We start from the raw sequence: 13,757 nt of genomic DNA on the forward strand, positions 1-13,757 counted from the left end.
GGCAAGAATATACAATGGAGAAAAGACAGTCTCTTTAACAAGTGGTGCTGGGAAAACTGGTCTACCACTTGTAAAAGAATGAAACTAGAACACTCCCTAACACCATACACCAAAATAAACTCAAAATGGATTAAAGATCTAAACGTAAGACCAGAAACTATAAAACTCCTAGAGGAAAACATAGGCAAAACACTCTCCGACATAAATCACAGCAGGATCCTCCATGACCCCCCTCCCAGAATATTGGAAATAACAGCAAAAACAAACAAATGGGACCTAATTAAAATTAAAAGCTTTTGCACAACAAAGGAAACTATAAGCAAGGTGAAAAGACAGCCTTCAGAATGGGAGAAAATAATAGCAAACGAAGCAACAGACAAACAATTAATCTCAAAAATATACAAGCAACACCTACAGCTGTATTCCAGAAAAATAAACGACCCAGTCAAAAAATGGGCCAAAGAACTAAACAGACATTTCTCCAAAGAAGACATACAGATGGCTAACAAACACGTGAAAAGATGCTCAACATCACTCATTATTAGAGAAATGCAAATCAAAACCACAATGAGGTACCATTTCACACCAGTCAGAATGGCTGCTTTCCAAAAGTCTACAAGCAATAAATGCTGGAGAGGGTGTGGAGAAAAGGGAACCCTCTTACACTGTTGGTGGGAATGCAAACTAGTACAGCCACTATGGAGAACAGTGTGGAGATTCCTTAAAAGACTGGGAATAGAACTGCCATATGACCCAGCAATCCCACTGCTGCATACACACCGAGGAAACCAGAATTGAAAGAGACACATGTACCCCAATGTTCATCGCAGCACTGTTTACAATAGCCAGGACATGGAAGCAACCTAGATGTCCATCAGCAGACGAATGGATAAGGAAGCTGTGGTACATATACACAATGGAATATTACTCAGCCATTAAAAAGATACATTTGAATCGGTTCTATTGAGATGGATGAAACTGGAGCCCATAATACAGAGTGAAGTAAGCCAGAAAGAAAAACAACAATACAGTATACTAATGCATATATATGGAATTTGAAAAATGGTAACAATAACCCTATATGCGAGACAGAATAAGAGACACAGATGCATAGAACAGTCTTATGGACTTTGAGGGAGAAGGTGAGGGTTGGACATTCTGGGAGAATAGCATTGAAGCATGTATATTATCATATGTGAAACAGAACACCATTCCATGTTCGATGCATGAGACAAATGCTCAGGGCTGGGGCAATGGGATGACCCAGAGGGATGGGATGGGGAGGGAGGTGGGAGGGGGGTTCAGGATGGGAAACACATGTAAACCCATGGCTGATTCATGTCAATGTATGGCAAAAACCACTACAATATTGTAAAGTAAAAAATAAATAAATAAATAAATAAATTTAAATAAAAACTGACGCTATTAGATAAATGAAATTAATAAATTAAAAAAATAAAGATAGAAATAGTCCTTAAAAACTCAAGACCCCCAAGAAGTCCATGGACTTCTTGAGAAAGTAGGATGTGGTGGAGTAGTTCCTGGGGCACTTTAGGACTTTTAAGGAGCTCTGGATTAGTAATAGTAATAACAATCGCCACGAAGCAGTCTACAAATGTGAGTTAGAAGAAAAGTGACCATGTTACCCTGCTAAGGAACTAAAACAGCAGGCTCTCAAGATTACCCAGATCCTCACTAACCTGCTGGGCTCTCTTCCTCTTCATCTTAGAAACTGATTCCTCTTCTTTTTTCCAACCTCCATGCTAGGTTGACAGCCAGCTCTGATTCAGAGTAGGACAAATCTCTGGGCAGAGATGTGGCAGTAGGCTTCTGGAGGAAATTTTGGGAAGCAGAGCTCCTAGTGAGTTAGCGTGCCCCTGTTAATGTCAATGTTTGGAGGCAGAGCACACTTCTACATTGTCCCTTTCCCTTAGCCTGACCCATATCCCACCAGCAAATACCCAGCAGCTTCTGAAGCATGCCTCCAGCACTTTCCTGGCTTAGATAGCCTGCGGGGGGCAACCTGCGAGCAGGACGTGCTTTGAAGAACTGCCTTGTTAACTCAGGGGTTAATTCCAGGGCAACCTGGCACGCAGGCTCTGCTTTGAGAGCTGGGGCCGCCTTTGTTAACTCAAGGGTCGAGTCCAGACATAGTTCTCTGTCCCGCCACCTCTTATTGTTTACTAGGGAAACTCCTTGCAGCTTTCTGGAGCGCATCTGACACAGGACAAATGGCTTTTTATGACCTAAGTCCTGAGAAACACAATCATGGGAAAATCATGGGAGTTTGGTTAATAGATTTATGTTTTTTAGGTGATTTCTGATGCATGTTACTTAGGTAATTTTTAATAATAGTATTGTATAAGAATTTCCTGGTATAAGGGTATATAATTCTGTGTGTAAGAATAAACAGGTATCACTGGCATTGCAGGTTGCAGTGATCCTCTCAACGCCCCGCTGTGTCTGTGTCTCTCTGTGTCTCTGTGTCTGTTTCTTTTCTTAGCCCAGGAATCCCACGTCCGTGCCTATGTTGACTCGTCGGCTGGCTCCGACAAAGTGGCGCCCAACGTGGGGCATCGACGTTTAGGAGATTCTCGGCCCCTGCCCGAAGATAAAAGGCCGGCGTAAGTAAAAAAATCCTGTAAAAGAAAAAGAAAAAGAAAAATACGGGGGCAGGTAGGTTTATAGTTGAGAGTAAAAAATGGGGCAAGATCATAGTCGTCAAGTGTTTGTTCATATGTTATATGTAATGTTAAGAGACCGAGGGGTCAAAGTATCTAAGCCTAAATTACGCACATTCTTGCAGTTTATTGAAGAAGTCTGTCCATGGTTCCCTGAGGAAGGAACTATGAGTTTAGAGATTTGGAAAAAGATTGGTAAGCAGATTCAAACACATTATTCGCTTTATGGCCCTTCCAAAGTTCCAGTAGAAACTTTTTCATTGTGGACTTTAATCCGTGATTGCCTTGATTTTAGTCATGAAGAGGGTTCTAAAATTAATCAAATGGTTGATGAGGAGCCGATTTATGCTACTCCAGAGGGTCAAGACAGATTGGTTACTTTGTCCCATCTTGCAAAAACGGAGGATGGGCTGTCTCCTTCTGATGAGGAAGATTTGGATGAGCAAGCAGCTGAATATCACCAGGATGATTGGGATCTGTTAGCTGAGGAGTCGCCTCCTGCTGCTAATAAAATGGTGCAACAGTCCTGTTGTGCTCTCATGGAGCGTCTTACTTTAAAAGAACCACCTCCTCAAAAAATTGTGGTACCTGCTGCACCACCCGCTTATGCTGCTTCTATTATTGCTGGGTTAGATCCTCCTCCCGCTCAGGCCACTGTGCAAGTTCAGGTTTTTTCCTCGTTACAGCAGGCCATTCATCAGGCATATAAAGATGGAGAAAATGTTTCTGGTTTCCCAGTCCTATTTCCAGTACTGGAAAATGCTGGTCAGCGATATTATGATCCTCTTCCCTTTAAACAGTTAAAAGAACTTAAAGTTGCCTGTGCACAATATGGGGCTACTGCACCTTTTACACAGGCTATGATTGAGAATTTAGGAGCCTTAAATCTGCCTCCTAATGACTGGAAACAAATCGCTCGTGCATGTCTTTCGGGCGGTGATTATTTATTGTGGAAATCAAAATTTGCAGAACAATGTCACTATATAGCTGAAATTAATCAAAGACAAAGAATTCCCACAACTTATGAAATGTTGGTAGGGGAAGGTGCATTTCAGGCTACCAATGCACAGCTGAATTATCAGCCAGGAGCATATTCTCAAATTTCCAACGCTGCACGACAGGCTTGGAAAAAATTGCCGTGTCCCTCTAATAGATCAGAGGATCTTACAAAGATACGGCAGGGGCCTGACGAGCCCTATCAAGATTTTGTTGCCCAGCTTTTAGAAGCTGTGGGAAAAATAATGTCTGATGATCAAGCAGGTATGATTTTAACTAAGCAATTGGCTTATGAAAATGCTAACTCTGCCTGTCAGGCTGCCTTGCGGCCATATAAAAAGAAGGGGGCTTTGTCTGATTATATTCGTATTTGTGCTGATATTGGTCCATCTTATATGCAGGGAATTGCTATTGCAGCTGCTTTGCAAGGGAAAAACATAAAAGAGGTATTATTTCAGCAGCAGCGCAAAAAGGAGATGATGAAAAATTCGTCCAATGCTGTTTGTTATGCCTGCGGCCAAGTAGGACATCGAGCTGCAGCCTGTCCTCAGAGGACTAACAGGGGGACAGGAGGTATAGCCCCGAATGTGTGCCCTAGATGTAAAAAAAAAAGACATTGAATGAAAGACTGTAGGTCAAAAACAGATTCACAGGGCAATCCATTACCCCCCTTGCAGAAAAACTGGGTGAGGGGCCAGCCCCTGGCCCCAAAACAATGTTATGGGGCAATTCAGCAGACTTCTCCAGTCGAAAGCGGGTCTCAGACCTGTTTAGAGCCACCTCAGGGAGCGCCAGATTGGACTTGTGTGCCTCCTCCTATACAGTACTAACCCCTGAAATGGGAATTCAGACTATTGCTACTGGAATGTTTGGGCCATTGCCTGAAGAGACAGTAGGCTTACTGTTAGGGAGAAGTAGTACCACTTTAAAGGGCCTTAGTGTTGCTCCAGGTGTTATAGATTCAGATTATCATGGAGAAATTAAAATTATGGCAGAATCACCTCGTACTATTAGTACTATTCATTCAGGACAAAAAATTGCACAACTTGTTCTCCTCCCTCTTAAAGTCACAGGGCGCGAGATTCAAAAGACACGTGGCACTGCTGCCTTTGGGTCTTCAGATGCCTATTGGATCCAAGCTATTAAAGAATCCAGGCCTGAATTGGAGCTAAAAATTAATGGAAAAAATTTTAAAGAGATTTTAGATACTGGAGCTGATGTATCTGTTATTGCTGAGCATCATTGGCCCAGCGGATGGCCTAAACATATAGCTATTTCCACTTTGCAAGGAATTGGGCAGTCCAGTAATCCAGAACAGAGTGCAGAGCTACTGCATTGGCAAGATCAAGACGGCCATCAAGGCGAGATGCGTCCTTACATACTACCTAGATTGCCAGTTAATCTTTGGGGAAGGGATGTTATGTCAAAAATGGGAGTCTTTCTTTACAGTCCAAGCACTGCAATAAATTCACAAATGTTTGATCAGGGTCTTTTGCCTCACCAGGGCCTGGGTAAGCATGGTCAGGGAAGAATTGCGCCAATTCAGCCTCAAAAGCTCGCACCAGGAGCAGGGTTAGGATATTTTTAGTGGGGACTACTGATTGTCCTGTTACTCATGCTGATCCTATTGTTTGGAAAACTGAGGAACCTGTGTGGATAGATCAGTGGCCCCTAACTATAGAAAAAATGCTGGCTGCACAACAACTGGTACAGGAACAGTTGGCTTTGGGCCATATAGAACCTTCTAATTCACCTTGGAATTCACCCATTTTTGTTATCAAAAAGAAATCTGGAAAATGGCGCTTATTGCAAGACCTTCGTCAGGTTAACAAAGCCATGCAGATCATGGGTGCTTTGCAACCCGGGTTGCCTTCTCCAATGGCTATTCCTAGGGGAGCTCATATAATTATTATTGACTTAAAAGACTGCTTTTATACCATTCCCCTTGCACCTCAGGATTGTTATCGTTTTGCATTTAGTGTTCCTTCTGTTAACTTTTCACGACCCATGCAGAGGTATCAATGGAAGGTGTTGCCTCAAGGAATGGCTAATAGTCCTACATTATGCCAAAAGTTTGTAGATGCAGCCCTAACCGATGTGCGTGAAAGGTTTTCAGATATTTACATGCTTCATTATATGGATGATATTCTTTTGGCTCATACTGATTATGCCTATTTATTAAAAGCCTTTTCTGAAGTAGAGATTGCATTAAAGTCTAGAGGTTTAATTATAGCTACTGAAAAAATTCAAACTTTTCCTCCATACTCCTATTTGGGCTTCCGTTTGGAAAAAGAAAAATTCTCTGTCCCTCATCTTCAGTTACAAAGAGATGGGTTACGTACTTTAAATGATTTTCAAAAGTTGCTGGGAGACATTAATTGGATACGCCCTTACTTACGCCTCCCTACTGTAAGTTTGAAACCATTGTTTGATATTTTGAAAAGAGATTCATCACCTACGTCTCCTCGGCAACTAACGCCACAAGGAGAGTTGGCTCTGCAAACTGTGAAAAGGGCACTTGCTGAACAATACACGGCGTATTGTGATTACACCCGGCCATGGAGATTATATATACTTACTACTCAACATTCACCCACAAGAGTCCTATATCAGGATAAGCCATTAAAATGGATTTATTTGGCAGCTTCTCCTGTGCGGGCCCTTGATTCCTACCATGTTCAGGTTGCTAGGGTAATTGCTAGAGGTCGAAAAGACTCTATTATGTATTTAGGCAAAGATCCCTCCTTTATATGTGTCCCTTTTTCATCTGAACAACAGAACTGGCTTTTCCAGTTCTCTGATGACTGGGTGCTTGCCTTAGCTGACTTCCCGGGACAACTAATTCAGCATTACCCAGCTGATAAGTTGTTGCAATTTGCTTTACAACATCCATTTGTTTTCCCTACTATTGTAAAAGAGCATCCTATTCCTAATGCTGTAACTATATTTACCGATGGCTCTTCTAATGGAATAGCTAGTCTTGTTGTCGGTCAACAAACATATTTTACTCAAACTACTTATGAATCAGCACAAGAAGTTGAGTTGTATGCGGTGCTGAGAGCTCTTTATACAGTTTCTTCTGCCTTTAATTTATATTCAGATAGTCATTATGTAGTCAGAGCCATGTCTGTCATAAAAACAGTCCCGCTGATTGGCTCAATTAAAACTTCAATATTTGATTTGTTTTTTCGTATCCAAAAGGCTATACAAACGCGTGTCAACCCCTGTTTCTTTGGCTATATACGAGCTCATTCGGCTCTGCCTGGACCCCTTGCTCAGGGTAATAAGATAGCAGATGCCCTGACAAAAAACATTTATTTTCAAGATGCAGCCTTAGCTGCCAAAGCTTCTCATGCCATACATCATCAAAACAGTCATTCTTTACGCTTGCAGTTTCACATTCCTAGAAAAACGGCACGACAAATTGTTAAAAGCTGTTCAACATGTCCTCAGTTCTTTGTTGTTCCCTCTTTTGGTGTCAACCCTCGTGGCCTCCGTCCTAATGATCTTTGGCAAATGGATGTTACTCATGTGGCTGAGTTTGAAAGGCTGAAGTATCTTCATGTTACTGTTGATACCTATTCTGGCTTCCTTATGGCTACAGCACTTTCTGGAGAGGCTAGTAAAAATTGTATTCAACATTGCCTCCGCTGTTTTGCTGCCATGGAAATACCCCGTGTGTTAAAAACTGACAATGGTCCTGGCTACACTGGACGTAAATTTCGTTCCTTTTGTGACACTTTTTCTATACTGCATAAAACTGGCATCCCTTATAATCCTCAAGGACAAGGAATTGTTGAACGGGCTCACTTAACCCTTAAACATCAACTGAAAAAACTAAAAAGGGAGAATTGGGTGCAGGGCAGTATTCCTTCTCTATTGAGCCATGCTTTATATGTTTTGAATTTTTTGACCTTTGATAATAAAGGCAATACTGCCGCCCAGCGCTTCTGGATGCAGGATCCACCACGAAAGTTCCCACTCGTACGATGGAAGGATCCTATGAACGGATCTTGGAATGGTCCTGATCCTGTATTAATATGGGGGAGAGGCCATGTTTGTGTGTTCCCGCAGAATGCCGAAGCGCCGCGCTGGCTCCCGGAAAGGCTGGTACGCGCGTCGGAGGCAGTCCTTGACAGCTTAGATGAGGTGAATAACGGACAGCGATGATTCGTCTCTTCCATCATCACAGCAAGTACAAGCCCTTTTGCGGCTGGCCCAACAAGGGTCTGATCAACACATCTCTCCTTTTAGAGTGTGGATTCAATTATTATTGCTTTTGCAAAATCTTTCTGATGTTCAGGGAAAGGTATATTGGGCCTATGTCCCTGACCCTCTCTTGTTACAGCCAGTCACCTGGGAGATGGCATTTATTCCTGTATATGTTAATGACACTATTACATTGGGAGGATCCTCAGATAAACATATTATTCCACAAAATGCTTCTCTAAATTATACAGGGATTTCTGCAAAACTTCCTATATGTATGTATAAAAACTATAATGCTTCTAGCTGTCCTTTAATTACAGAAACCTTCTACAGAACCAAGATTGCTGCTCAGAATACATGGATACTACGTTTCCCATCAATAACAAAAAAGGCTGGACAGACCCAACAGCAGAATGGAATAGGGCCTAAAGACATTCCCTCTTGTGGACTTGGACTAAGAAAACAGCAGATCTATGTGCCCTAGACATCATGTAGAAACGAAACTGCTACCACGTATACCATCTATAATGAGACACAAAGGCTTTGGGACTGGGGTCCTGATTTGATGACTGCACAAGGGTCTGGCTATCGAGAGCTTCATCCTCCCATTTGGAATCTCGGCGGTGGTAAGATCTTCCAGACAGACCTGTGGAAGCTTGCTGCCGCTACAAGCAAGACAGTGAGGTTGTCGTATACAGGCGCAAACCATCTGAATGAACCTTACAGATATCCTCGTGCTTGTGTACCTTTACCTTTCATGATAATAACGGGGTCTATTGTTATTCGTAAACAATTTGGTATGTATAATATTACCTGTTCAAACTGTACATTGTCAAATTGTATTCGAGGAATTGATGACAAGTCAGGCTTGCTTATTGTAAAGCAACCTCCTTTTGTTGTTATCCCTGTAAATGTGTCAGAATCCTGGTATGAAGATACAGGAGTAGAATTGTGGGAACGCCTGAATAATGCACTCTCCAGGCCTCGGAGAGGAATAGGTTTAGTTATACTAGGGATAATTTCTCTGACAACGTTAATAGCATCCACTATTTCTGCTTCTATAGCTCTTAGTCAGTCTATTCATACTGCTGCCTTTGTAGATGGGCTTGCCAAAAATGCATCCAATGCTTTAGGAGTACAAGAAGATATTGATAAACGTTTAGAAGATCGTTTAAATGCTCTGTATGATTCTGTGTTATACTTAGGAGAACAAATGCAAGAGCTAAGGTTTAGGAGTAAGTTGAGATGTCATGCTAATTATTATTGGATATGTGTCACTCAAAAAGAGTATAATGAATCAGATACATCGTGGCAACATATTAAAGCTCATCTTGCTGGAATATGGAGTCACGATAACCTTTCTATAGATTTGATAAAGTTACATCAAGAAATTCTAAACATTGAAGATTCGCTCTCTCCAAACACGGATATTGGCTCCGCTGTTAATGGATTTCTAGAAGGGCTATTTTCCCATTTTCCTACTCTGAGTACATTTTGGCATTATATTCTTGGTCTTATGGTTGTACTGGCCGTTCTACTGCTGTTGATGTGTCTCATTCCATGCTGCATCAAGCATTTAATTTCAGAGCTGCTTGACATCAAAGCAGCTATTCATGCTGCTCGTCTAAAGCACAAAAATCAGTGCTTTAGTAAATAAATAGGGGGGAGCTGCGGGGGGCAACCTGCGAGCAGGACGTGCTTTGAAGAACTGCCTTGTTAACTCAGGGGTTAATTCCAGGGCAACCTGGCACGCAGGCTCTGCTTTGAGAGCTGGGGCCGCCTTTGTTAACTCAAGGGTCGAGTCCAGACATAGTTCTCTGTCCCGCCACCTCTTATTGTTTACTAGGGAAACTCCTTGCAGCTTTCTGGAGCGCATCTGACACAGGACAAATGGCTTTTTATGACCTAAGTCCTGAGAAACACAATCATGGGAAAATCATGGGAGTTTGGTTAATAGATTTATGTTTTTTAGGTGATTTCTGATGCATGTTACTTAGGTAATTTTTAATAATAGTATTGTATAAGAATTTCCTGGTATAAGGGTATATAATTCTGTGTGTAAGAATAAACAGGTATCACTGGCATTGCAGGTTGCAGTGATCCTCTCAACGCCCCGCTGTGTCTGTGTCTGTGTCTCTCTGTGTCTCTGTGTCTGTTTCTTTTCTTAGCCGAAGAATCCCACGTCCGTGCCTACGCTGACTCATCGGCTGGCTCCGACAATAGCCAAGTGCCAATATCCTGAGAAGTTTCTCTCATGCCTCTGAAGGAGCATGACCCACTGTCCCATATAAGACAGGCCCACACTGCCCTTCATCACCCCATAGGTTCAAGGACTTGGTTCAGTTCAGTTCAGTTCAGTTCAGCTGCTCAGTTGTATCTGACTCTTTGCGACCCCATGGACCGCAGCACGCCAGGCCTCCCTGTCCATCACCAACTCCCAGAGTTTACTCAAACTCATGTCCATTGAGTCAGTGATGCCATCCAACCATCTCATCCTCTGTCATCCCCTTCTCCTCCTGCCTTCAATCTTTCCCAGCATCAGAGTCTTTTCAAATGAGTCAGTTCTTTGCATCAGGTGGCCAAAGTATTGGAGTTTCAGTTTCAGCATCAGTCCTTCCAATGAATATTCAGGACAGACATGGTAGCTACAGTCAACAACTGACAGACCTTTGTCAACTTAGCCATCAGGTTTCTGCACAAATATGACTCTGATGGCCTTGACCTTGACCTAAGACAGGATCTAAAGAAGATGGGGGCAAGGTTGGAGCCCTAGTAAAGGTTCATGAAACTCCTCTGGAGCCACCAGCCTTGGATGAGCAGAACTAGTCTGAAGGCAAAGAAAATTAGCCCTGACACTTCTCCTCTACCACCAGGACTCTGCTGCACAATGGTGGCTATAGAAAGGGACCCCCCCCATGCCCCAGCAAGCTGATCCTTGGCATGCTCACCTACAGATGATCCTTTACCCTGGCCTCCTCATTGGACACCACAGTGGGGGCTCAAGCCACGGGGCCTGGAATTCCTGGCCCCTTCACCAAAGAGGGAGGGGCACCAAAGATTGCTAGCTTACTATGAAGTAAGAAAACCCACAACCACTCTGAGTACTGTGCAGAGCAGGGGCTCCTTCTCCCGTAACTTCTGAATGAGGATGCCAGGCATAGTGAATTCTGATCTGATAAATTCCATTCCATGTCTGTTATTTTGATTTTATCTTTAAGCCCAGGTGCCTCACTAAATCCACAGTTCTAGATCACACAGTCTAAAACTTCCTCGGTTCTCCAGGCTTCTCAGACATGAATTTTTAGTCTCTAGTCTCCTCATGACAAGGAGACCATGCATGCAGTGCCTCTCATCACCTTTCCAGCTCTGCCTTCTTCTCCTACAGGTCTGCTCCTGGAAGGGGGTTGCTGAGCACAGAATCAAGGACCAGAAGGTCCCCTATGCCTTTCATGGCATAGTGGGTGGGTTTTGATGGCATGGAGAGCTTCAAAACTAAGGTGAGGCTCAGCCCTCCTGGGAGAGGGTGTTTCTGTGCCCAAGGCCTGTCAAAAACAAAAACAGCATTAAGAATGTCTTCAAGAAGAAATATCCTTTTATTTCTTCAAGAAGAGATATCTCTTCAGAAGAAATATCCCAATATCTCACAGAACACCATGTGATAACACTTTGTACACTTATCACTTGTGAAGAAAAGACACAATGACAAAAACTGCTCTACACTGAGTGTCACTCTTGAAAGTATTCGTATTTTATTAAATGCAAATTATACAGACATATAAGAGGAAAAATACATACAGTAAGGCATATCATTTTTAAAATTAATTTATTTTTTATTGAAGGGTAATTGCTTTACAGAATTTTGGTGTTTTCTGTCAAAGCTCAACATGAATCAGCCATAGGTATACATATAACCCCTCCCTTTTGAAACTCCTTAAGGCATGTCATTTTATTCAACCCATTGACAATATTTGGTGAATGTCCAAATTATAGACTGTTTGATTTACTTACATGACACCCTCTCCACTGCTGCCCAAAGTTGGTGGCTCAAAACTTGAGTGCATTTACTTGTCTCCACGTCTTTCTCCCCAGTGAGGTCGTCGGCTCCTGTAGAGGGACCTGCATTTGCTCATCTGCCTATCTCGTGTCAGTTATGAAGGGCAGACAGTGGCAGGTTCTTCCGGAGGTATAGACAATATGCCTTGGAGGAATTGAGTAGGCAGCATGATCCTAGCTGGGGAAAATGAGAGGATGGATTGTGGTGGAAGAGCTTTTGTGGAAGTCTGAAAGCAGGGAAGCTGGGCCTTCTGGGGAGGAAAGCGCAGAAGGACATGGTGGAGGGGAAAGGGGAAGACAGCCTCTGAGAGCAAGTTGGAGCCCTGAGTGGGGACTGGTGTCAAAAGGGAGGGAGACTGGGGCCAGACCACCCCTACCTTCTAACCCCAGCACCACACTAGAGGTAAGCCTTGGCCCTCTGACAGGGCTGGGGCCAGGAAAGCCTATTTGGAGGGGACACACAGCCGTCCCCTAAAGAAGCCTCAGAGAACTGGTGGAGGAAAGAAGGTCCTCAGGATGGAAAAATTCGTGAAGATGAAATGGATTCAGGTCTTTGGGGAAGCTTAGTCATTCCCTATGGTAACTGAACTCCTCACAACCAGCAGACAGTACCCCAAGCAGAAAAGGCTGAGATGTTAAGGCTTCCAGTCTAAGGAAGGCCACAAACCCATGTACTCCTCACACCCCTACCCGCATGCCCACCCCCACTATGCTTATATTAGCACAGGAAGATTCCAGAATGAATCATTCCTAGCAGGAATCAGGACTCGTGGTCCTGTGAGGGTGTGGAGAAGAGAACCCTGCCCAGATGAGGAAGCTGGCTCTGGGCTCCTCCACCCCCATCTCACCCTCACACAGCTCAGCTCTCTGAAGCAGGAAGCACTGCAGGGGCCATGGTTTGGACACTGGACATGGATGATTTTGCTGGTTTCTTCTGTAACCAGAGCTGGTATCCCCTCATCAAGACATTGTGGTTGGAGTTGAGTGAGTAAGGGGCTAGGGATCAGAGGCAAAATTCTGGGTAAAGTAGGAACCCCCACTCCCTGAATCTCAGGTATGGGCTTCTTCTGAGGAAATAACTGCCCCAGTACTGTGATTTCCCAAATTCTTCCCCCAGGAGCTGAGGAAGCTGTTGAAACCATTCTCTTTTCACACTTTCTTCTTCCTCCTTATGATTGTACCAGTGCTGGCTGAGGGTGTTGGTAACCAGCGCTTCCCTGCAGAGGGCCCTCAACCTCTCTTCTCAAGGAGGAAGCCTGCACTCAGCCTTCAGTGTGGCCCCCACTGTTGCTCACCATTACTTGGTTGGGTTTGCATGTGATGGCCATTGACTACTTGTGACACTTGCACCCCTGATGTTTCCTGTTGAGCTGTGCTCCAGCTGTAGGAGTGGCTGTTCTCTGCTTGGAGTGTCTGACTATGTCCTGCATTTAGGATGTGGTGTGTTGAGCTGCTGCCTGACTGTGGTCTTCTGACTATGCTGCCTGTGTGTTGGCCTATGGGTTTGGGATCTTTTGGAGGAGTCTTGGTTGAATCATTGCTGCTTCCCCAGGTCTTCCATATATGCCTTTAGGCCCCCCAGAACCTGATGTTCCTGCACCAGGCCAGCCCTCTGAACCTGAGCACGGTTCCAGCCTTGGACAAGACGCCTCATGCCAGGGCAAAGCTGATGGGCTTCACCCCAACCCTCTGGACCAGTCCAGTTACTACAGTTGTACAGGGGGGTGGTTGTTTCAGCAAAGCAGCCCGAGGAGCCTGGTGTTCAGCTCCTCTTGCAAACTCTGCACCTGGAGTTGAGTCTCCAAGGCCCCTTCAGCC

The 13,757-nt window shown here is 43.9% G+C and overlaps 1 long non-coding RNA gene and 1 pseudogene across 1 annotated transcript in view; both read left to right on the plus strand.

The window, feature by feature from the left end:
* Positions 1-10,000, plus strand: part of LOC145505201 (uncharacterized) — a 47,546-nt gene extending 37,546 nt beyond the window's left edge. Inside the window, exons 3-5 of the long non-coding RNA XR_014052913.1 lie at positions 2,504-2,624; positions 7,752-7,826; positions 8,207-10,000. This is a non-coding gene — a long non-coding RNA (uncharacterized LOC145505201). The remainder of the gene's footprint in view (positions 1-2,503; positions 2,625-7,751; positions 7,827-8,206) is intronic.
* A 635-nt stretch (positions 10,001-10,635) lies between these two features.
* Positions 10,636-13,736, plus strand: LOC145505202 (chitotriosidase-1-like; annotated as a pseudogene).
* The last annotated feature ends 21 nt before the right edge of the window (positions 13,737-13,757 follow it).

This window comes from Giraffa tippelskirchi, chromosome 5 (genome assembly GCF_054371585.1).
Source record: "Giraffa tippelskirchi isolate mGirTip1 chromosome 5, T2T-mGirTip1v1.2.pri, whole genome shotgun sequence".
Classification (NCBI taxonomy): Eukaryota; Metazoa; Chordata; class Mammalia; order Artiodactyla; family Giraffidae; genus Giraffa; species Giraffa tippelskirchi.